The 23,427-nt window shown below is 42.2% G+C and overlaps 1 protein-coding gene across 2 annotated transcripts in view; it reads left to right on the top strand.

Annotated features, from left to right (window-relative positions):
• The first annotated feature begins 618 nt into the window (after positions 1 to 618).
• SLC29A1 (solute carrier family 29 member 1 (Augustine blood group)) overlaps positions 619 to 23,427 on the top strand; it is a 114,791-nt gene continuing 91,982 nt past the window's right edge. Inside the window, exon 1 of one of the 2 annotated variants that reach the window (XM_067464306.1) lies at positions 619 to 874. The gene's annotated coding sequence lies outside the window, so the exon portion shown is untranslated. The remainder of the gene's footprint in view (positions 875 to 23,427) is intronic. The other variant, XM_060754060.2, reaches the window with a different exon arrangement.

The following is a 23,427-nucleotide window of genomic DNA, read 5'->3' as shown; positions in this document are numbered from 1 at the left end:
TCTTTCCTGGGGGAATCCTTTGTTGGGAGATGTTAACCGACCATGAAAAAACTGGCTAGAAAAAAAGGGAGGGAAGGAAAGAGGGAGGGAAGAAAGGAGAGAAAGAAAGAGGAAGAGAAAGGAAAGAGAAGGAAGGATGTGCGGAAGGAGCGCAGGAAGGAAGGAAAGAAAGAGGTAGAGAAGGAAGAAAGGAGGGGGAAAAGGAGGGAAATAAAAAAGAGGGGAAGGAAGGAAGGAAGGAAGGAAGGAAGGAAGGAAAGAGTTAGAGGATGAAGGAAGGAGAGAAGGAAAGAAAAAAAGGGAAGGAAAAAGGGAGGGAAGGTTGGCCACAGCAACACATGGTAGGTACAGCTAGTAAATAATAATAAACTAGCAATCAAATAATAATAATAATAATAATAATAATAATAATAATACAATAATATCTTATAATAAATAATATAAAATGCCAACAATCATAATAATAAATGATAATAATAATAATAATAATACCACAACAACAATACAGTGTGGATACAGCCCTGGCGGGGTGGGGCTGTTTCCATGCGCCTCCCGCCTGGCCCCCGCGAGGGGCACGTGGGAGGGCAAGGGTCAGCGCGGGGAGCAAAGGCACTCTGCACGCGCTCAAGGGCAGTCTCGCGCCCTCCTCCTCCTCCTCCTCCTCCTCCTCCTCCTCCTCCTCGGGTCGGGTCCAAGGCTGAGTCCCGGCGGAAGTGCTTGCTCTCAGCCTCGGGAGCACTAGGACCTGGAGGCGAGGGCTCTCGGTTGCCGCAAAGCCCGGCCAACAGGCTGGCGGAGGAGAGAAGGAAGGCAAGGCAGGAGAGAGAAGCCCTTGAAGAAGCCCTTGGCAAAGTGTCCCGGCCTCTGGATCCATGTAAGTCTGCACAGCTGGGCTTCCCACACATCTCTGTGTCTCTATATTGTATGTGTGTGTCTTCCCTGCTTCTCTGGGGCTTTGGAGGGAGAGAACGCTGTAGTGCAGGCATGGGCAAACTTCGGCCCTCCAGGGATTTTGGACTTCAACTCCCACCATTCCTAACAGCCTACCGTCTGTTAGGAATGGTGGGAGTTGAAGTCCAAAATCCCTGGATGACCGAAGTTTGCCCATGCCTTCCCCAGGGAAGGCATGAGCTGAAGATCATCATGAGCTGAAGTGCACTCACACCCACAGATTGAACACCACTGAATGGACAAGCCCTTCATCCCTACATGGAAAGTATTTCTTGTGATTCTGACATCCCCCAAAAGCATAGTAGTCCTCTGTGATCTTGGAAGCCAAGCCAAGCCAGCCCAGGTGATGGAGACAGCCGGTGTTGCAGAATGTAATTCAGAAGACTTACTTAGGTGATCCCTCGTTGTCCCAGTAAGAACTTGTCCCCTAAGGTCGGTGTCTTGGCAGTGGGTAAGTAGGGGCCCTATTCTTGACCCGCATCTTCTCCCGCAGTGAGGGTATCGGTTTCCAGGTGGAAGGCGGTCCTGGTAAGGGTTGGCGTGACATGCCTTCCTCTTGGCACATTTCTCTCTTTCACCCTCCATTTGTGCCTCTTCAAATTCTGCAGCACTGCTGGCCACAGCTGACCTCCAGCTGGAGTGCTCAAGGGCCAGGGCTTCCCAGTTCTCAGTGTCTATGCCAGAGTTTTTAAGGTTGGCTTTGAGCCCATCTTTAAATCTCTTTTCCGTTTTCCGTTCTTGAGTTTAGAGTAGAGCAACTGCCTTGGGAGACGGTGGTCGGCATTCGGACAACATGGCCAGTCCAGCGGAGTTGATGGCGGAGGACCATCGCTTCAGTGCGGGTGGTCTTTGCTTCTTCCAGCACACTGACATTTATTTGCCTATCTTCCCAAAAGATTTGCAGGATTTTTCAGAGGCAACGCTGATGGAATCATTCCAGGAGTTGCATGTGCCGTCTGTAGACAGTCCGCGTTTTGCAGACATATAGCAGGGTTGGGAGGACAATAGCTTTATAAACAAGCACCTTGGATGTCCCAGTCCTCAAATACTCTCTGCTTCATTCGGAAAAATGCTGCACTCACAGAGCTCAGGCAGTGTTTTATTTCAGTATTTCTGAAATAAGCTGTATTTCTGGCATTCCATTTATTATTATTATTATTATTATTATTATTATTATTATTATTTGCTTGGGGAAGAATTGAAGACACTGGTATGGAGAGAGGGTGTTGTGCGTAATAGTCACTGGTATGCACTTCCAGGCAGTTTAACTAAGTCATCACACTAGAGAGAAAAATGCACTTTAAATCTGGTTTCTGCCTCCTGCAGAATTCTGGGGTTTGTAGTTTAGGGAGGAACCTTTAACAGCCTCGCTACACTACACACCCCAGAATTCTGCAGGAGGCAGAAACCGGATTTTAAGTGGATTTTATCTCTAGTGTGATGATAGGATCAGGTGCCTCAGTGTAGTGCAAAGTACAAGGCTGTGGTTGTGGTTGTGTGTGACCAAAGGGTAAAGGTATTAAAGTGCCAAGCAGTTCTGCCCCTCTTTAGATATATTTAATAGGATTATGACATTGCTGGGCCCTCTGGTCCCACAGTGGGTTAAACTGCTGAGCTGCCGAACTTGCTGACTGAAAGCTCAGCAATTCAAATCCAGGGAGCAGGGTGAGCTCCAGTTGTTAGCCCCAGCTCCTGCCAACCTAGCAGTTCGAAAACATGCAAATGTGAGTAGATCTCAATAGGTACTGCTTCAGCAGGAAGGTAATGGCGCTCCATACAGTCATGCCAGCCACATGATCTTAGAGGTGCCTATGGACAGCGCCAGCTCTTCAGGTTAGAAATGGAGATGACCACCACTCCCCCAGAGTCGGACACGACTAGACTTAATGTCAGGGGAAACCTTTAACATTACCTATGACATTGCTACTGAGTTTGATTCAGGGATTAAAAGTACGGCTCCCAGAAGCATGTTGTTTAGTAACTTTTGGGAGGTACAGTCCCAAACATCAAAGAGAACTGTGTGGCATGTCATGCAAGCTGAGTATCTAATTTAATGTGTTGTCAAAGGCTTTTATGTCCAAAATCACTGGGTTGTTGTGAGTTTTTTTGGGCTTTATGGCCATGATCCAGTAGCATTCGCTCCTGACATTTCAGCTGCATCTGTGGCTGACATCTTCAGAGGTTCTGTATCTGATTTAGGCCCTTTCCACATCTGTATAAAATCCACATTGAACTGGATTACATGGCAGTGTGGACTCAGATAATCCAGTTCAAAGCAGATATTATGGATTGTCTGCCTTGATATTCTGGGTTATATGGCTGTGTGGAAGGGCCTTTAATTTGACTGTTCAGCCCTTCAATGCAATGTACTTACTTCATCTCACTAGAGAAATAATCCACATATAAGGAGGAATCAGTAGGATTGCTACCTAGACTGCATCCCACAGATTGTTGAGCGCATTTGCAACTCTGTGAGATAGAGAAGTCAAAGAAGCAGGAGAGCAGCAAGACAAAATAATCCCATCTGGTTCCCTTTTGATGTTGTCAAGTTCTTCCCAAAGGATGCTTTTCATGTCGTGTTTCTCTCAGGCTCTTTTCCCACCTGTGAAATCCCCAATGCAATATGTTCTAAAGTGACACAAGCAACAAGGTCTATTATCACTGATTCACCCCAAATTCAGTAAATAAACATGTGAATTGGCAGCAAGGCCAGGGGAAGTTCAGTTGCCTCTGATGTTGTTGTTGTTCATTCGTTCAGTCGACTCCAACTCTTCGTGACCTCATGGACCAGCCCACGCCAGAGCTCCCTGTCGGCCGTCACCACCCACAGCTCCTTCAAGGTCAGTCCAGTCACTTCAAGGATGCCATACATCCATCTTGCCCTTGGCCGGCCCCTCTTCCTTTTGCCTTCCACTTTCCCCAGCATAATTGTCTTCTCTAGGCTTTGCTGTCTCCTCATGATGTGGCCAAAGTACTTCAACTTTGTCTCTAGTATCTTAGTCTCTAGTATCCTTGTCTCTAGTATTATTTCTCATGCCTCTGATAGCCACTGCTTTAATGGTGTGACCTTGGGGAAGGTCCTTGGGCTTTTCTCTCAACCTGCAGTGCCCCTCGCTCTCTGTCCAAGTCTGAGTCCATCCTTGAAAATGAGGAAGTGCTGCTTCTTCCTAAGAGTCACATTCTTCTTTAACCTTCATGGTTCCAAGTGTTAGTAAAGGTAAAGGTTTCCCCTGACATTAAGTCTAGTTGTGCCCAGCTCTGGGGGGAGGTGCTCATCTCCATTTCTAAGTTGACGAGCTGGCTTTGTCTGTAGACACCTCCAAGGTCATGTCATTAGCATGACTGCATGGAGCACTGTTACCTTCCAGCAGAAGTAGTACCTATTGGTCTACTCACATTTGCATGTTTTCGAACTGCTAGGTTGGGCAGGTATTATTTGCATATCTGTCCTAAAAAGCTTAAAGTGGGATTCATGTCAGCCATGTAGTAAATAGTCAGTGGATGGGAAATGTGATAGTCTCGTGTAAATTATAGACATTTATGTGAAAAGGGTCCACTTTGTTCATTTTCAGGGAAAAGACCTCTTAGCTTCCCTCATCATGACCCTTTCTAAGCTCCAATAGTTCCTAGCTTCCCTAGCACTAGGTTTGAGATGTTTGTCAGCATAAGTTACCTGTGAGTTTCTGTCATGCTGTTTAAGGTTGATCCCTGAAATGGCCTTTATTTAATTAATATGCAGCTAGAGGTGCCCCCAATGGTGCAGTGGGTTAAACTATTGAGCTGCTCAGCTTGTTGACCTAAAGGTCATAGGTTCAAATCTGGGGAGCGGCGTGAGCTTTCGCTGTCAGCCCCAGCTTCTGCCAACCTAGCAGTTTGAAAACATGCAAATGTGAGTAGATCAATAGGTACCACTCCGGCAGGAAGGTAACGGCACTCCATACAGTCATGCCAACCATATGACCTTGGAGGTGTCTACAGACAACGCCGGCTCTTCGGCTTAGAAATGGAGATGAGCACCAACCTCCAGAGTCTTTATTTAATGTATAGATAATTCATGTACATGGGGAAAAATCTGCAAGGCAGTTTACAATGTGAGACAAAGAAACAAAACAAAAAAACTCCAGTAAAATGTAAAGCGCTGTAATGATGTTAAAATCCTCAGTTAAAACATTTCAAATCAGAAAACTCAAAACACAGTCGATTACAGACCAGGTAGCAGATTAGGCTGGGGGTTTGTTATGATAATATACACATGTAACCTGCCTCCATTGGGAAGGCACAAAGATATACACACAGCCGAGCTTCTGGTCGCATGGATAAAAGAGGTTTTTACAAGATTGAGTGGCTTGAAATGCACCTGACGCTTGTGGATAAGTTTCCACCACTGGGATGTATTCATTGCCTAGAGCCAAACACTGAATCGTGTGAATTCCATTCGCTTTGGCAGTTGTGACAAGACCAAACTGCTATAATCCTCACCCTTATGGCTGCTGTCCTCTCTGTGACATCATAAATATGTCAGCCTGTCATTAGATACGGTGGGTCTGTCGGGCACACTTGGGTGGTATTTAAAGCCGCCAGCTCTCTGGATGCCATGTGACAGAAATAGTTTCAGAGTATTCAGTGTACCAGTGTTAGCCAAGCACTGAATTAATTCTTGTGCTTACACTCCTTTGTTTCTGGATTTGTGTAGAGGCTGATCTTTTTGCAGGTGCTTACTTTTCTTTACCTTTTTTTTCTAAAGCATCCAATTAATTAGCCTTATGGATGTTTGAAACTAAGATCCAGTATTCGTCGCATATCTGAATGTTTGGAACATTTTAAAGGTATTTCTAGTACAACCTAGTAATATTTACCTGCAAATTGATCCTTCTCATGCTGAAGTCAGATGGAAATTTTATTTATTTATTTATTTCGGATATTTGTACCCCACCCTTCTCAACCCCCTTCCAGCTGGCACATATTTGATGCCTACAAATAAACACAATAAAATACATACCAAAACCAATCATTATAAATAGTTAAAAACATTAAGTTAATACAATAAAATCTACAAAAATAAACCGAAATCAGGAACATGGGGAGAAGACTGACCTTGAAAATCTCTTTGGATTGCAGTTCCCAAAATCTCTTGGCCACTGGCCATATTGACGTTGGATTCTAGGAACCGAAGTCCTGAAAATCTTTACTTTTGCCCAGGCTCAGTCTCTAAAATGGGCCACTCCTTTCCATATTGCACTTTCTCATCTAATCTCAGCCTGAATCAGTTGACCTGCATCAGGCTCCCCAGTGAGTTCACATTTGGGGTAATATTTGAAGGAAAGACATCATTTTTGACATATTTTAGTGGGTTTTTGAATCCAGGGCTCACAGGGTTATAGCACCATGAGCTTATTAATAGCGAGGACGATGATAACGACATCTCCTTCCCATGCTGTCTTCACTTGGGACTTAACCTGGGAAGAGGGTTGGTAGGGTTTTCCTGGAACAATACATTGTTGTGAATATGTGCGGCTGCATATTTTAACTGCCTTTGGGAGCCTGGCCATTGAGGGTGTCAAAATGAATGCTACCCCATTTAATGTTATGCTGTTAGTCACTGTCCTTACCATGTCAAGGAGAAATTTGGTTATGATGGCTTCGGGTTCTGTCAGACCAGCCGCAGTAGACCTGCATATTAGGCCAGGAATTTATCCCTGGGCCTTTCATGTAATTTGATTTTTGAGTGTAATCTTCCTCGAAATGAAAGCTGTCTTGGGCTTCTGACCAAAGCATAACTTAGAAACCTTAAGCAGATCTTTCTGTTGAAGTTTACTAGACAATTTAATTGGAGGCCAAGAGAGAACAACTTATCTAGACACTGTTCGATCCTCCAGCATCATTCTTTGGAACTGGAAGCTCTTTGTGGAGACTGGGTGGTCTATAAGCAAAGTGTTGTTGTTGTTGTTGTTGTTGTTGTTGTTGTTTGATACATAACAAGATTAGTACACATCAAACAAAATCACTATGCTGGCTTTTGTATTTGATCACACATCTGATACTTCCCAAGCGCATAGGACTGTGTGATGTATTGGCATATAATGCATGGAGATCCGAGTAGGGTGGCATCATCATCATCATCATCATCATTATTATTATTATTGAAACTGTGTTCAACAAGCTAATATAAGAAGAAGGCCTATTGTACTGTTTTTCTTTCCAAAAAATGAAAGTCGTTGCCTAATCTGGAAATTATATCAATATTTCTTTCTTTTGGAGACTTCGTTGCTTTTGTGGTGCCATAGTTTAAACACTTAACTACAACTCTGGAGAGAGACTACACTTTGAATCCCTCCTCAGACATGGAAACTTACTGGCTGACCTGTGACAAGTCATACTCTCAGCCTCAAAGGATGGCAAAGCCATTCTGTAGAAATCCTGCCCTATGGTAATGTTACCAAAAGTCGGAAACAGCTTGAAGGCACACTTCTATAATCAACTGCAACAACATTGTGTTGTTGAAGGCTTTCGTGGCCGGAATCACTGGGTTGCTGTGAGTTTTCCGGACTGCATGGCCATCTTCCTGAAGCAACAACATTGCCGTAATGATAATATTTTGGGATGCTGGCATTAGGTGGAGCCAGAAACAAAACTGAGTGGAGTCAAAGTGATAGTGGGTGGCATTTGCTATACTGTTTGATGATGTAATGTCTACACTTTTTCTCTGTGGGGCACCCTATATCTGAAGGCCACATGAAATTAGTCTGAGTGCATCATGAAATGGAGCTGGATTACAGTTTCCCCACCCAAGAGCCCCCTGAAAATTGAAACAGTCTTCGAGGCTTACTACACAATGTCTTCTTTACTTTTTTTTCTCGTGTCAGGAGTGACTTGAGAAACTACAAGTCACTTTGTTGTGAGCGAATTGGCCATCTGCAAGGACGTGGTCCAGGGGCTGCCCAGATGTTCTACCATCATGTGAGAGGCTTCTCTTATGTCTCCACATGAGAAGCTGGAGTTGACAGACGGAAGCTCACCCCGCTTCCTGGATTCGAACCACTGACCTTCCAGTCAGCAGTCCTGCTGGCACAAGACTTTAACCCATTGCTCCACCAGGGGCTCCTTCTTCTTTACTGATTGGTAATCATTTTGCTTCCCTTTGGTTCCTGCCTTTCTTAGCCTCTCCTAAAACCAATAGCAGGAATGCCCCCTATCAACATTTTGTCGCGTTGTTTTACTTGTTTGTCTGCAAGGTTTTTTCCTCTGCGTATTTTTTTCACATACCATTGGAGGGAGGTTATTATTCTCTGGTAATCTTTTTCTTACATTCCAGTGTAATGCCCAGACCACCTCTGCGATTCTGTAATTATGTAGATTGCCTTCCTAATGCATGACCCAGCGTGACATTTGGCTGCTCAGTCAGCTGCTGTTTGAAGTAGTCAAGTGATTCTTTCCTAGGGCTGAATCCCTCCAGCTGTCGGTAGGGTGGACTGTTCTTGCATAAGGAAAACTCTGGACAGTGATTCATGTCTTATTTATTCGCCACCTCATCTAATGGGTTTGGCTAATAATTTAACTTGTGAGGAAATCCCTTTCAGTGACTACAACTCAAAGAACCCTCAAGTGACTTTTTCAAGCTGTCGGTGTAAACTATCAGTCCAAAGAGTTCCTTTTTTAATTCTATCTTTTAAAAGTCTGTTTTACATCTGGGAGGATGGCTATCTTCACTTGGTGAACCCCTGTTTTATCGAAGACTTTCATGGCCAGAATCACTGGGTTGTAAATTTTTCGGGCTGTTTGGCCATGTTCCAGAAGCATTCTCTCCTGATGTTTTCCCTGCATTTATGGCAGGCATTCCAACAGACCTCACAGCCTCTGAGGATGCCTGCCATAAATGCAGGTGAAATGTCAGGAGAGAATGCTTCTGGAACATGGCCATACAGCTCAAAAAACTCAACTTTTTTTGTCGTGTCAGGAGCTACTTGAGAAACTGCAAGTCGCTTCTGGTGTAAGAGAATTGGCCATCTGCAAGGACGTTGCCCAGGGGACACCCGGATGATTTGATTTTTTTATCATCCTTGTGGGAGGCTTCTCTCACGTCCCCATATGAAGAGCTGGAGCTGATAGAGGGAGCTCATCCGCCTCTCCCCGGATTCGAACCTGTGACCTGCCGGTCTTCAGTCCTGCCAGCACAGGGGTTTAACCCACTGCACCACCGGGGGCTCCTACTAATAGTATGTTATGCAGCCCTTGTGCTGATGGAGTAGGATTGGGGTGAAGTAGTAAAGAGGACACTTTGGATTTTCTTGCTGAAAATTACATTTGAGAAATCTAAGGATGCGGGCTGTAGCTCCAAAATTGTGAAATCCCTTCATGCGGAAAATCCTTGGGGAGAAATTATTTTGGAAAATAGCACAGTCAACTCTCCAGATAGAGAAATCAGTTTACTTGAGAGCTTTTGAGGAGTTTAAGCAAAAGGGAAGACAGTCTCCTAAAGAAAACAAATTAACATAATTAATAGCAGTCTTCAGTAGGCAGGGTGGTGTAAAAGTGTGGGTGTGAGACTGGGACTCTAGTGACCAGGGTTCGAATGCCTGCTCAGCCTTGGAAACCCACTGGGTGGCACCCTCTCAGCTTCAAAGAAAGATCATGGTAATGCTCCCTTTGAGGAAATACTGCCAAGAAAAGCCTTGAAGGTGCACAAAAATAACAATAATGTTATCTGTTTACATTTGTTGAGCTGAGTGGAAATTTTGGGTTCCAGAGCATGCATCATGTTTATGTTGAGAGATTGATTTGAGAAAAGCAAATGAAAAAATACTCAGTTTATATATGAATTCAGGGAAGGGTGGCCCTTAGTCGCACATGACTGACTGGGGTTGCCCAATAATGTGAGGCTGCATTTTTGATGTCAGCATTGTACTCAGCAGTTTGAATCAGACATACTATTGTGCAGAATAGCTTAGGTCTTATTTGTCTAGTACGGGGGGGGGGGGGGGGGGAGCAAAACAAGCTTATTCAGGCATTTTTGTTTAGCATTAACTTCTCATTCATCCTAAAGTACTGGTGGATGTTGTTGTATACCTTCAAATCATTTCTGACTTACAGTGTCCCTAAGGTGGCTTTATCCCATTCTTGCAGGTAAGATTTATTCAGAGGGGCTTTACCTTTGCCTTCCTCTAAGGCTTTTTTTCGTGTCAGGAGCGACTTGAGAAGCTGCAAGTCGCTTCTGGTGTAGAGAATTGGCCGTCTGCAAAGATATTGCTCAGGGGATGCCTGGATGTTTTATCATCCTGAAGGAGGCTTCTCTCATGTCTCCACATGAGAAGCTGGGGCTGACAGACAGGAGATCACCCCGCTCCCCAGATTTGAACTGCTGACCTTTTGGTCAGCAGTCCTGCTGGTACAAGGGTTTAACCCATTGCGCCTTCCGGGGCTCCTTTCTAAGACTGAAAGAGTGTGACTCGTCCAAGGTCATCCATTGCTCATTGAGGACTTGAACCCTGATCACTAGACTCTAAAGTTCATACACTCCCCCACACTGGCTGTGGCTCTCCAGATACTTTGGACCTCATTTCCCCCAGTCCCTTACTGTTGATTATGTTGGCTAGTACTCGTGTAATTAGAGGGCTACAGCTGCAAAAATCCCAAAAGCAAATCTTGATTTTGCCCCGTGCCAAACACTATCCTGATGTGTAGGCATACCCTCCTGTCGTGTCCTGCCTTTGTGATCCTCAATCTCTCTTTGTTTGAGTTTGTATATAAGGGATGCCATTTTGGCACACTGCTGAATGAAATGGGACAAACATCTATAGATTTTAGCGCACACAGAGGATCCTTGAACCAAATTCCAATTAATACTGTGGGGCCCACTGCATCATTGTGAGATTAGCTGCTTAGGAATGCCTTTTCCATAGGTTTACCTGTGGGCTACGTTATTTTCCTTTGTTGGCTAGCAAACCATCTTTATTTTATTTCCCTAGGAATTTAAAGTTTGGTAGCTTTAGGTACGGAGCCCCTGGTGGCTGCTCAACTTGCTGACCAAAAGGTTTTCAGTGCAAATCCGGGGAGCAGGGTGAGCTCCTGCTGTTAGCCTCAGCTTCTGCCAACCTAGCAGTTCAGAAACATGCAAATGTGAGTAGATCAATAGGTATTGCTTTGGCGGGAAGGTAACAGCGCTCCATGCAGTCATGCTGGCCACATGACCTTGGAAGTATCTATGGACAACACCGGCTCGTTAGCTTAGAAATTGAGATGAGCACCACCCCCCAGAGTCAGACACAACTGGACTTAATGTCAGGGGAAAACCTATACCTTTTTTAGCTTTAGGTACTCCTTATTCAGTTCTTTTGGCGTTGCATCAGTGTTCATTTTATTTTTGCTTTTGAAAATAATATTGCATTTTCTTTTATTCTGTGGGATCTAATTTGGAAACATACTTGAATGGTGACAAAATGAATGGGAGACAAAATAGTAGCAGAAATGGGAAGAAAATAACAGAACAATTGCAATGTACCAATAATAGAACTTTAATTTGCTTGCTTTGATCACGCTGACTAGATTGCCTACTCATACCTCTCCTTGCTCTGTAAAGGAGTTGTAGAAGTTTGAAAGATGTGTGGTCCTCCAGATGTTTTAGCTGACAACTCCCACCAGCTCTTGTTATAAACAAATAATAATAATAATAAAACTTTATTTATACCCCGCCACCATCTCCCCAAGGGGACTCGGGGCAGCTGAGATGGATCAATTGGTATTACAATCCAGCAACAATTGGAGGTTTGTAGTGAACCCTTGACTTACATTTTAAGATTCTAGTTCTCAAATACTATATCCTGTAATAGGCATATTGAAGTTAAAAAGAGTAAAGGTTTCCCCTTGACATTAAGTCTAGTCATGTCTGACACTGGGGGGTGGTGCCCATCTCCATTATTAAGCCAAAGTGCTGGCATAGGCAGCCCTAGGTAATTTTCAATGGTAAGCAAACAGTATTCCCCCCCCCCCCCCCAATCATTGATATATATTTTCTGTTCGTAATGGGAGTTCTGTGTGCCATATTTGGTTCAATTCTATCATTGGTGGAGTTCAGCATGCTCTTTGATTTTAGGTGAACTATACATCCCAGTAACTACAACTCGCATATGTCAAGGTATATTTTCCCCCAAGAGCGCCTCAAGAGCGCCCCTGGGCAAAATCAACTATACTGTGAATGCTTACTTTGCGTAATGGGTTGAGCCACCTTTGAGTGCCGGCATTGTCCATAGACCTCTCTAAGGTTGTGTGGCTGGCATGACTGCATGGAGTACCATTGCTTTCTCACCAAAGCAGTACCTATTGATCTACTCAAATGTGTATGTTTTCAAACTGCTAAGTTGATAGAAGCTGGGGCTAACAATGGGAGCTCACCCCGCTTCCCAGATTCACACCACTGACCTTTCGTTCAGCAAGTTCAGCAGTTCAGTGATTAAACCTGCTATATTGAAATTAGTGGACGGGAAATTGGTAATTTCTGGTTTGAGAGAGATTGTTTGATGGTTTTAAATTAGATTCCAGAAGACCAGAAGTCGAAACCCCATTCACCCACATAGACCTTGGGTGATTGTGTCAGAACAAAGCAGTGGTAAATTCCTCTGAATAAATGTTTCTAAGAAAACACCATTATAGTGTTGCCATACGTTATGGTCAACTTGAAGACATGTAACAAGAACAACACCTTTACCAATATCCCAGTGAACTGTGCTTGTGGAAATAGCAGTGTAAATTTTCAAAAGACCACCTGATGGTCTAACAATTTCAAGACAAATAGTAAGATTGGTCAGGCAACTGGAAGCCCTTAATACTTTATAAACTATTTAATCCACACAGTCATATGACTCCTTGATTCTTAGTAAAGAATGGCACCTTTCTTTTCCTCTTCCCCATTTGCCTTTATAGTAGCCATGCTTCTAACGCAGAAGAATATGTTTGCTTTCTCCAGCTAAAACTGTTTTGGTTCCCTGCTGTCTAATGTCAAAAAGGACTCAGCTCTTTAGTCTCTTACTTGATTCCCTTAGATGTCAGTATAGTTGAGATCTGCAAAGCTGGAATGTCCTGTAGAAATCTATTATAGTAGCCAGCATTTGTTTTAAATGCCAGGAAAACAGAGAGCAACCTACATAAACTCGAGCTAAAGGGTCACCAGTCAGTTGGTCGGGTGCACAGTAGCCTCAGTGGGCATAGTCATCTTGTGAGTGATAGGGTAAGAATACATCCCAAATTGAAAAGATACATGGAGCAAATGTTATTGCCTTTTTCTAAAACAGATAGCCAGTTTTCTTCCCAAGGGTAAGAAATGGAACTAGATTAGATTTAGTTGCATGGACAAATCTAATGCTTACACATCCTCAGGTTTTCAAATTTATGATCACTGGTAAGAAGTCCCAATAATGCACCTTGCCTTTTTGTTCCAAATTCAATTTCTTTCAGTTTGTATCCTGATCGTACTGGTTCTATTCAAAGCAAAAAAGCAAAAAATCCTCTGTGCTTCATTTGGCTTGCACTAAAGCCCCCAGTGGCACAGCGGGTTGAACAGTTGAGCTGCTGAACTTGCTGAACGAAAGGTGAGCAGGGGTGAGCTACCACTGTTATCCCCAGCTTCTGCCAACCTAGCAGTTCAAAAACATGCAAATATGAGTCGATCAATAGGCACTGCTTTGGCAGTAAGGTAACAGCACTCCATGCAGTCATGCTGGCCACATGATGGAGGTGTCTATGGACAACACTGGCTCTTTGGCTTTGGAATGGAGATGAACACCACCCCCCAGAGGCGGACACGACTAGACTTAATGTCAAGGGGAAACCTTTACCTTAAAAACTCTGTAAATAATAGCATTAATTACAGTGGTAAATTCTTCTTCTTAGTTAAAATCAAAGAAAGTACTTTACGAATTGAAAAACAAATCTTTACGTAGTACACTTTATACTTTTTTAGAAAAGGAAAACAATTCCCAATAAAATTCTTCTGGCTGTTTTTGAGCTTCTGAATAGTTCAGTTTGATGTGGTCATCTCTTAATTAATAATTTCCAAATTCCCTTTCATATTTTGCTTTTTTTAAAAAAAAGTTATGTGTTTTTCTTCCCAGTATCTAGCATCTTCAGTAATTTGGACTTTTAACATGTTTTCATAGCCACATAGAATCCAGTCATGGAATAGCCTTTCCCATTTTGCTAATGTTTAAGAAGTATATGTTACTACTCAGAAGTAAATCCCATTGAGCTCACTGGGAATGGCATCCAGATTGTGGGTCTAGAATTGTACTTTAGTATTTTTAGTATTGATACAAGCAATGTACTTCCCCAAAGATGAATGCAATGCATGCAATTTAAATCAACCAGGTGGCATTCAGATAAATAATTCGGCAAAAATAAAGCTGGGCTCATGTATAATATGTTGACGTGCTGGAACAGAAACCGTAAATATTGTATCATTCCAAAGTGGTTGGACATTTGTACAAGTACAAAACATGTGATATAGAGAACATGTTTCATTATAAGCTCTCCGGTGCTTTCCTACAAATATCCTGCATACTTAATTTATTTTTAATTGGAGTCAAGTGCTTGCATAATAAAAGTTTTAATATAGATTTTTGAATGACTGAATGGGGTGTTCTATCCAGAGTTTAAATAGCTTACAGGGACACACTATTTCTTCTGTCCCACTTTCTGTATTCTGTACAGATCCTTAGTTTTTCTTGATCAAATGATACCAAGGGTTTACAACTGCACTCATCTTTCCTTGCTAATATGAAGAAGAGAAACAGAAAAATAGTATAGTCAGAGAGGAGGAGTGTCACACACTAGGCCAGGAACATCTTCCCACCCAGCATCAAACAGAGTCCATTAGTTGTTAACTACAAAAGTTTGTTTACAAAAGGCATATACAAAAGGGAAAAAGGTTCTTTCTTCGACGGCAGTAGAAAAAGTGCTATAAAATAGCAATAGTCCAAAGTATAAATGTCAATAGTCCAAGACTGTAATGTCCATGAAGGTAACAAGAAACGTAGAGTTCACAGTAGCAAAGAACATGGAGTGCAAAATAATAAGGTAGATGAACATCCAAGAAGTCATAGCATAGTCAAAAATTCATAGCATGAAAACAAGAACTTAAGCAAGGCAAAAATCCATACAGGAACATAGGCAAACTTGAGAGTTGGACATGAACGTGAAGTTAAAGCGAGGTTGTGTGCTCTGAAAAGCCCGAGAATCAGTACCTAATTTAAACTCAAACCTGACCCAACAAACATGAGATCAAATTTTCTGCACCTGTGTTTCAAGGACTGTTTCTCACTAATTCTTTCCAATCTTCTAATTAACCTTTCTTTAGCTCGCTCCCAGCGGAGCTCTAATCTCATATCATGGGGCAACTCCCCATCTTCTGAAGGCTGAGAAGCCCGGGAAGACCAATTCTCAAGGCAAACATCTTCTATCTCTTCTGTAGTTGTTGGACCTGTCTCTGTGATATATGGCCTGCATTTCTGTCTGTGTTTCAACCTGAGGAACAGACACCGACTCAGTAAAAATCTCATCCTCAGAACCCCCAGCATCCTGCTGAACGCCAACAAGGAGAGGGAATCAGAGTTGTAAAGATAGCAAGATCTCTTGTGCATCTGGAATTGTGGTTAGTAAAGAGCTAGATCTTGATTTATTGGTAAAACTTCAAGTGCAGTTACTTTGTCACTTTATAACAAGCACAACAATAAATTGTACTAGTGAAGTGAAAAAAAAGCTTGATGTTAAGCAGGAGTAAGTTTTTTGTGTGGAATACTTTGATTTTTTCACTGTGACTTATACACAGAATAAATTCTTACCACAGAATCCTTAAATTGTAAGAGTATTGCATAAAGCTCCAGCTGGTGGTACTTGTGGCATGACATTTGTCCTCATCTGATCTACCCAACAAGTTGTCTGAAGAAATTAGTAATGTATCTATGGTGGAGGAGTGTTAAACTCCTGTGCCGGCAGGACTAAAGACCAACAGGTCGCAGGTTTAAATCCGGGGAGAGCGTGGATGAGCTCCCTCTGTCAGCTCCGGCTCCCCATGTGGGGACATGAGAGAAGCCTCCCACAAGGATGATAAAAACATCAAAACATTCAGGTGTCCCCTGGGCAACGTCCTTGCAGACGGCCATTCTCTCACACCAGAAGAGACTTGCAGTTTGTCAAGTCACTCCTGACGTGAAACAAAAAAAAAAATCAGATGATGAAAACAAAGGTGTGGATTGTGGTCGAGTAAAGACTTTAGACTGGATGAATTAGAACCAAAGAGGAAGAATCAAGGTATTTTTGTACATGTGTCAGTCAACAACACATTGGACTCATTAGAGTGCTAAAGGTCAAAGGATATAATGCAAACTTTGACCAAATTGTGTCAATAAAACTTCAGAGAGAACTAATTAATTAAATTCTAAATCAAAGTTTATACTCCAACTACAGAGACAGAAAAAGAAGAAATTTAAAGATTCTGTGGTATAGTCTAGGAGGAAATTAATATGCCACCATTCAAATATGTCTCCAAATTAGATCCCACAGAATAAAACAAAATGGAATATCATTTTTAAAAGCAAAAAATAAATTAATCACTGATGCAATGCCAAAATAATTGAATTAGCAGTACTTAAAGCTACTGAACTTTCAGTAGCTGGGGAGATAAAATAAAATTGATCACACAATAAAACAGAACTTATTGTTAATCACAGGCAATTGGAAGGCAAATACAAAAATAACAGAGCAGAATTAAAAATTGTAGGAAAATTTGGTCTAGGCTGAAGAAATGAAGCAGGGTTGAATTTTGTGATTACAAGAGTTTGTTAATCACAAGCATATGCTTCTAGGAACCCAAGAAGTGACTATATACATAAATGATGTCACCTGATGTCCAGTACAAAAATCAAGTAGACTACATAATTAGAAGAAAAAGATAGAGAAATTCTGCCCTCTCTGTAAAGTAAGACCAGGAGCAGATTGTGGCACAGACTGAACTACTCATACTAATATCAAAAGTTAGAGTAAAGAAATTAAAAAAGAGTCCTAAGCTAACCATCTTGCAAAAAAAAAAATATGTGAAAGATAAATTTGCGTTATTAGGCTGAATAAACTGGCTGCCAGATGAATTCTGGATTGAAACCAGGGATACTATCTGTAGTCAAAAAGAAAGAGAAGACTCAGTGGATGACAGGAAGCTGTTCCAGTAGTTAAGGACAGATGAGAAGCAAAAGTAAAGGAGACAGAAATAGAGCCTATCCCCAAATGCAGCTGTTCAATGACTTGTGTGAATGGACAAGATTACTATAATAATCTATCCATAAAAATAAGAGGTAACAACAACAAAAAAGGAAGAACAGAAAACCACTTCTGCAAAATCAGAGAAATCAAAAGGAAATTTGATTACTACCCGAGGGAAGTTTTTCTTATAAGCATTCCTTCCAAAAGGCAATGTTTTGTGTAACTATTTTGAACCAAGCAAAACAAGGGCTGCTGGAAAATTACTAGGTCCAACCAAACCTAAGGTTTTAATGCATTATTTCCCTTTTCTCGCCTCTCAAAGAGACACAAATGGCTTGCACTCTGCTGGTGCCCTTTGCAGCTTTGGACCAACTCCCTGCATGAGGGTGATAAGGCAGTCTCTCTTTATCAGAGGCATAATACATTATCTGCAGAGGCACCGAGAGGTAAGAGAATAGATACTTTCTAACATTAAGAAAACACAGGATGGATTAACTCTATTTCAAAGGAGCACATTTTTGGTCTTTGAATTGTGTAGCAGAAGTTGATGTAGCTGGTCAGAAAGAGGCAGAAGCAGAGGAAAGGATGTTTATTTTGCATCTGATTCTTCTCTTGAAAGGTCTAAATATGTTCCTCTTAGTGGGTGTGAACAGTATTATGAATTGGGTGGGTAGCATTCTACACTCCAAATGGTAGTACCAATTCTGATTCTAGTCCAACATGTCTTCAAGGTGCTAGATATGGAGTGACAGCTACAACTTATATTTACATTACAAGAGTGTCACTAATGGTGGAGTCTATCTCAGATGCAACCAGTCCTTCTAAACTTTTACCTGCTGCTGACATATGTCAGATGGTGGTTCATGACCTTGCCAGCTGCAGAAAATGCAAAGCAAAGGGGCTAACGCTAGCATCTGCTATATAACCTCGCTTGGCTTTTCTGGCTACGAAAGCAGCACAGCTTGAACCGTGATCCTGACACTTCCCCTAGGACTGGCCTACAGCTCTATGCCACTTCTGTAGCTATAGCGTGGAGAACACATGTGGAGTATTTTTAATTTTTCTTGCAAGGCAGTTCACAACATGAATATAAACAGAATACTGTTAAAACCAATATTTTGCAATATTGAAAAACAATTTAAAACAGACAGTAGATCAGTGTTTCTCAACCTTCCTAATGCTGCGACTCCTTAATACAGTTCCTCATGTTGTGGTTACCCCCAACCATAAAATTATTTTCGTTGTTACTTCATAACTGTAAATATCTGATATTCAAAATACATTTTCATTCACAAAATTTGGCACAAATACCCGATACACCCACATTTAAATAATAGTAATATCATAAAGCTTTATTTATATACAACTCTATCTCCCCGAGGGGGACTCAGTGCAGTTTCCAAGTAACATCATCAAAACATACAGAGTAAACAGTATGGCATAAATTAACAAAACAACATAAGCATAAAAATATCGCAATAACACACATATATATTAAAAAATAATCCTGCCTGTTCAGAACAATTAAAAGGCCGGGCCGAGGCTGGTGGTGTTGAGGAAGGGGATTGATTTTGTAATTTGGGAGCTGTAGTTGCTGGGATTTATAGTTCACCTACAATCAAAGAGCATTCGGAACGCCACCAACAATGGGATTGAACCAAACTTGGCACACAGAACTCCTATGAGCAACAGAAAATACTGGAAGGGTTTGGTGGGTACTGACCTTGAGTTTTGGAGTTGTAGTTTACCTACATCCAGAGAGCACTGTGGACTCAAACAATGATGGATCTGGACCAAACTTGGCACAAATACTCAGTATGCCCAAATGTGAATACTGATGGAATTTGAGGAAAATAGATCTCGATATTTGGGAGTTGTAGTTGCTTGGATTTATAGTTCTACAATAAAAGATCATTCCGAATCCCACCGATGATAGAATTGGGCCAAACCCCCCACACAGAACCCCCATGACCATCAGAAAACACTGTGTTTTCTGATGGTCTTTGGTGACCCTCTGACACCCCTCGTGACCTTCCCCAGAGGTCCCAGCCCCCAGGTTGAGAAACACTGCACTAGATTAATGTATAAGCATTTAAAAATTGACATTCAGTAGGAACTATAGTACTTATATTTTTAAAGCAGTGAATGTTCTGTTTTCAAATGTCTGACTTGAATTTAATTTGCAAGTGAAAGCAGTATTTTTATATTTAACCTTAACATGTTGCTATCTGGGCTCAAGGGAAATCTGGAGGCAAAGGAAATGGCTTAGTACTATACTTGGAAAACTTATTTTTTAAACTTGCAGACCCCACACTCCTCAGTGTCCATGCAATATGGGAGGGTACTGAAAGTTGTCATTCAAAAAAGTAGTTTGCCTGGAATGTGGTCAATACACAAAAAACAGGTAAAGCATGTCTATGTGATGGCAACACCACCATACAGTCCCATGCTTTTGAGACTTTCCATTTAGTCTTTAGAGTCGTTGCTACTTGGTAGTCATTTTCTTTATCCTCTGTGTGCTGGATGAAGTCCAGTTAAGGCCTATTTGTTGCTCCTCCAGGCTCTACTTCTTTCCAGGAGTCTGTTTCAGTTGTCAAGGAGCTGGTGCTTCTACCAATTTTATGGGCCAGATGACCTTAGAGGTACATGGGATTTTCCTCCAGCTGCTTTTTAATGGTTGGATAGGTCTGACTGCTTCTTGCTTTGAAAATGCCTCAGGCCAGTCATGCAACTTGTGCAGTCTCTTAAGTTCTCAAAGTGTGTGAGGTTGTGGGGCAGTTGTGTGTACTATATAGTTCATCTGCCGAACATATACACAAGCATAACTGTAACTCTCCTGACTCAGCAGTGTGCATGTATACACACACACCAATTTTGACATGCCAGTTTTTGTAGAAGGGACACACTATTTTTCTCTTTCTGCTCGTCTGTGAGTCTTCCTCTCCTCTTCTGTGTCTATGTCGATCACTCCCTTTCATAGAACCATAGAATCCTAGAGTTGGAAGAGACCTCATGGGCCATCCAGTCCAACCCCCTGCCAAGAAGCAGGACAATCGCATTCAAAGCACCCCTGACAGATGGCCATCCAGCCTCTGTTTAAAAGTCTCCAAAGAAGGAGCCTCCACTACACTTCGGGGCAGAGAGTTCCATTGCTGAACAGCTCTCACAGTCAGGAAGTTCTTCCTCATGTTCAGGTGGAATCTCCTTTCCTGTAGTTTGAAGGCATTGTTCTGCATCCTAATCTCAAGGGGAGCAGAAAACAAGCTTGCTTCCTCCTCCCTATGACTTTATCCTATCCTCACTCTTGCAGCATTACAGGCCATTTGTTTTCCCTCAAATCTGCAAAACACCACCTCACCTTATCCTTACTTTTCTTTCACACTATTTTCTTTGTCATTTCTGTTGTTGGGCACCTTATATTATTTTCTGGTGTATGGTGACCCTAAGGCAATATTATCATAGGGTTTTCTAATGCTAAGAGTGTATGGTTTGTCTACGTTGTGTTTCTATGGTCAAGTGAGGATTCAAACCTTATTCTCCAGAGTAATTGTCCAATGTTCAAACCAGCCTACCACATTAGCTTCCACTACTATCATTGCATCAGTACTCAGTGCACCTTTGTTTGGAGTGTGCGCAAAGTGATGCATTGGCTCCCCTTGGAGTATCCTTATTCTCAGAGTACTTTTTTTCCATGTCAGTCAGGAGTGACTTTTTTTTTGTCAGGCGCGATTTGAGAAACTGGAAGTTGTTTCTGGTATAAGAGAATTGGCCATCTGCAAGGATGTTGCCCAGGGGTTGCCCAGATATTTTGATGTTTTATCATCCTTGTGGGAGGCTTCTCTCATGTCCCCGCATGAGGAGCTGGAGCTGATAAAAGGAGCTCATCCGTACTCTCCCTGGACTCGAACCTGCGACCTGTCGGTCTTCAGTCCGGCCGGCACAGGGGTTTCACCCACTGCATCACCGGGGGCTCTGGGAGCGACTTGAGAAACTGGAAGTTGTTTGTGGTGTGAGAGAATTGGCCATCTGCAAGGAAGTTGCCCAGGGGATGCTCAGATGTTTTACTCCCCTGTGGGAGGCTTCTCGTGTGTCCCTGCATGAGAAGCTGAAGCTGACAGATGGGAGCTCACCCCACTCCTCAGATTCAAACTGCTGGCCTTTTTGCCAGTACAAAGGTTTGACCCATTGCATCCCCAGGGGCTCCTTTCTCAGAGTACTCAGGGGAGTTGATACAGAGCAGTTGGAGTCCTCTCAAGTCCGTGGTAGAAAAATGAAATTTCCTTTAGAAAAGTGACCAGGTTGTTTGGAGGATTCTGAGAAAAATTAGTATTTTATTTCCAAGCTCTCTCTTGGATATTCTGTGTTGCAGCTGGACATATGTTCAGAAGCTGAGCATCTGTTACTCAATAATCATTTGTTAATAACCTCGAGGTGAAGTGGAGCCATTAAAGCGTTTATTGCTGAAAAGATAAAGGGTAAATATTTGTCGTGAGGCAGAGAAGTTTATAAAGAGTGATAACTAAAGGAAATAGTGTAGGGGAGACATAGTGAGTTGTGATGGAAGGGGAAGTACCAGAAAGTTTTGTGTAGCCTGAGTCTCATTTGTTGTATGTATTGTCGAAGGCTTGTCGAAGGCTCATTTGTTGTGTTTTTTTGTGGTTTCCACAAGGATTTCATCTTTTCCCATCAACATTATGTGGTGAGTGCTTGGAGTCAATACAACCTTATGTGATGAGAAGTGATATATCGTATATATTTTCTCCAGCACAACATAGAACAGCAATTTAATACAAAGGGATCATCACAGTAATTCAATATAGAAAGCCCCAATCCCTTTGGGAACTGGTCTTTATGTCTCAATACCCTCAAGTCATCTGTTGACATACGGTGTCTTCATACATTTTATATGGCTTTCTTAGTTAAGGGGTCTCAGAAGTGGTTTTGCTACAGTCATTCATTTGAAATATAGTTTACAACATTTGGTAGTTGCCAGTTTCCCACTGAAGTACTAATCAAGGCTCATCCTGGTTAACTTCCAAGTTCAGACAATATCTGGGCATTTTGTCTCCCTTGGAAATTGACTTGGAAAGAACAGAACTGGCATGTTGGTCTTGTTCCACTACTGATGATGATGAACAATCCTACACAATATGTGATGACAGAGGACTCACTTAAAATGCAAAGGGAAGGCAGACTGGTGCAGGTAGTTTTGCCCTCCAACATGTCTTTGCATGTTCTACCTAATAGTAGTACCTGCTTACAACCTGTGGCATTGTTGTTAATAGATTTGAAGCTTTGATCCTATGTAAATTCTGTGGAGCTATTGCCACACTGTTCACCTGAGCAGAGATTTGTGGAAGTGAGCTGTCAGCTGAACATGAAAACCTGATGCACTTTATTGGGAAATTGAGGTGGCAAAATGCATTCTTGCTCCTATGTGTGTGTGTATGAGCCTTCAAGTTAATTTACTTATTTAGGCGATCCCTCGTAGCCCAAGGAAGATGGTTCTCCAAGTGTAGTGTTTTGGCAGTGGGTCCATAGGTGGCTGTGAAGCCCTATTCTGTGGACCTGGCAGTGGAACCAAGCCTTTGGGGCAGTGCAATGAGCAATAATAGAATGCTGTCCTGAGATGGTTTTTAAGCAACTGATTTTAAAGTAGATATAAGTGATTTTAATGTTTGAATATATTTATGATTTTATGTCCCGGCATTGAATGTTTGCCGTATATATGTTGTGTTCCGCCCTGAGTCCCCTGCAGGGCGAGAAGGGCGGAATATCAACGTTTTAAATAAATAAATAAATTCTTGATCCACATGTTCTCCCACAGTAAGGACATTGATTTCCAGATGGAAGGTGGTCCTGGTCCCGGTTGGCATGACACACCTTCCTCTTGGCAAGTTTCTCCCTTTTGCCCTCCATTCGTCCCTCTTTGAATTCTGCAGCACTGCTGGTCACAGCTGACCTCCAGTTAGAGTGCTCAAGAGCCAGGGCTTCCCAGTTTTCGGTGTCTATGCCATAGTTTTTAAAGGTTGGCTTTAATCTCATTTTTAAATCTCATTTCCTGTCCACCAATGTTATGTTTCCCATTCTTGAGTTGGGAGTATATTAACTGCCTTAAAGTTACACTAGACAATAATGTCAGCTATGTGGGAGATCCGCTGCCATTACATCTCTGCTTGCTTGGCGTATGCAACACATGCATAGAGAGCAGAATCTTTCTGCAGTGGATCTGTGCGG

The sequence above is a fragment of the Anolis sagrei genome, chromosome 1 (genome assembly GCF_037176765.1).
Source record: "Anolis sagrei isolate rAnoSag1 chromosome 1, rAnoSag1.mat, whole genome shotgun sequence".
NCBI lineage: Eukaryota > Metazoa > Chordata > Lepidosauria > Squamata > Dactyloidae > Anolis > Anolis sagrei.
The sequence above is the reverse complement of the archived record's forward strand: the minus strand, read 5'-3'. Positions and strand labels throughout refer to the sequence as shown.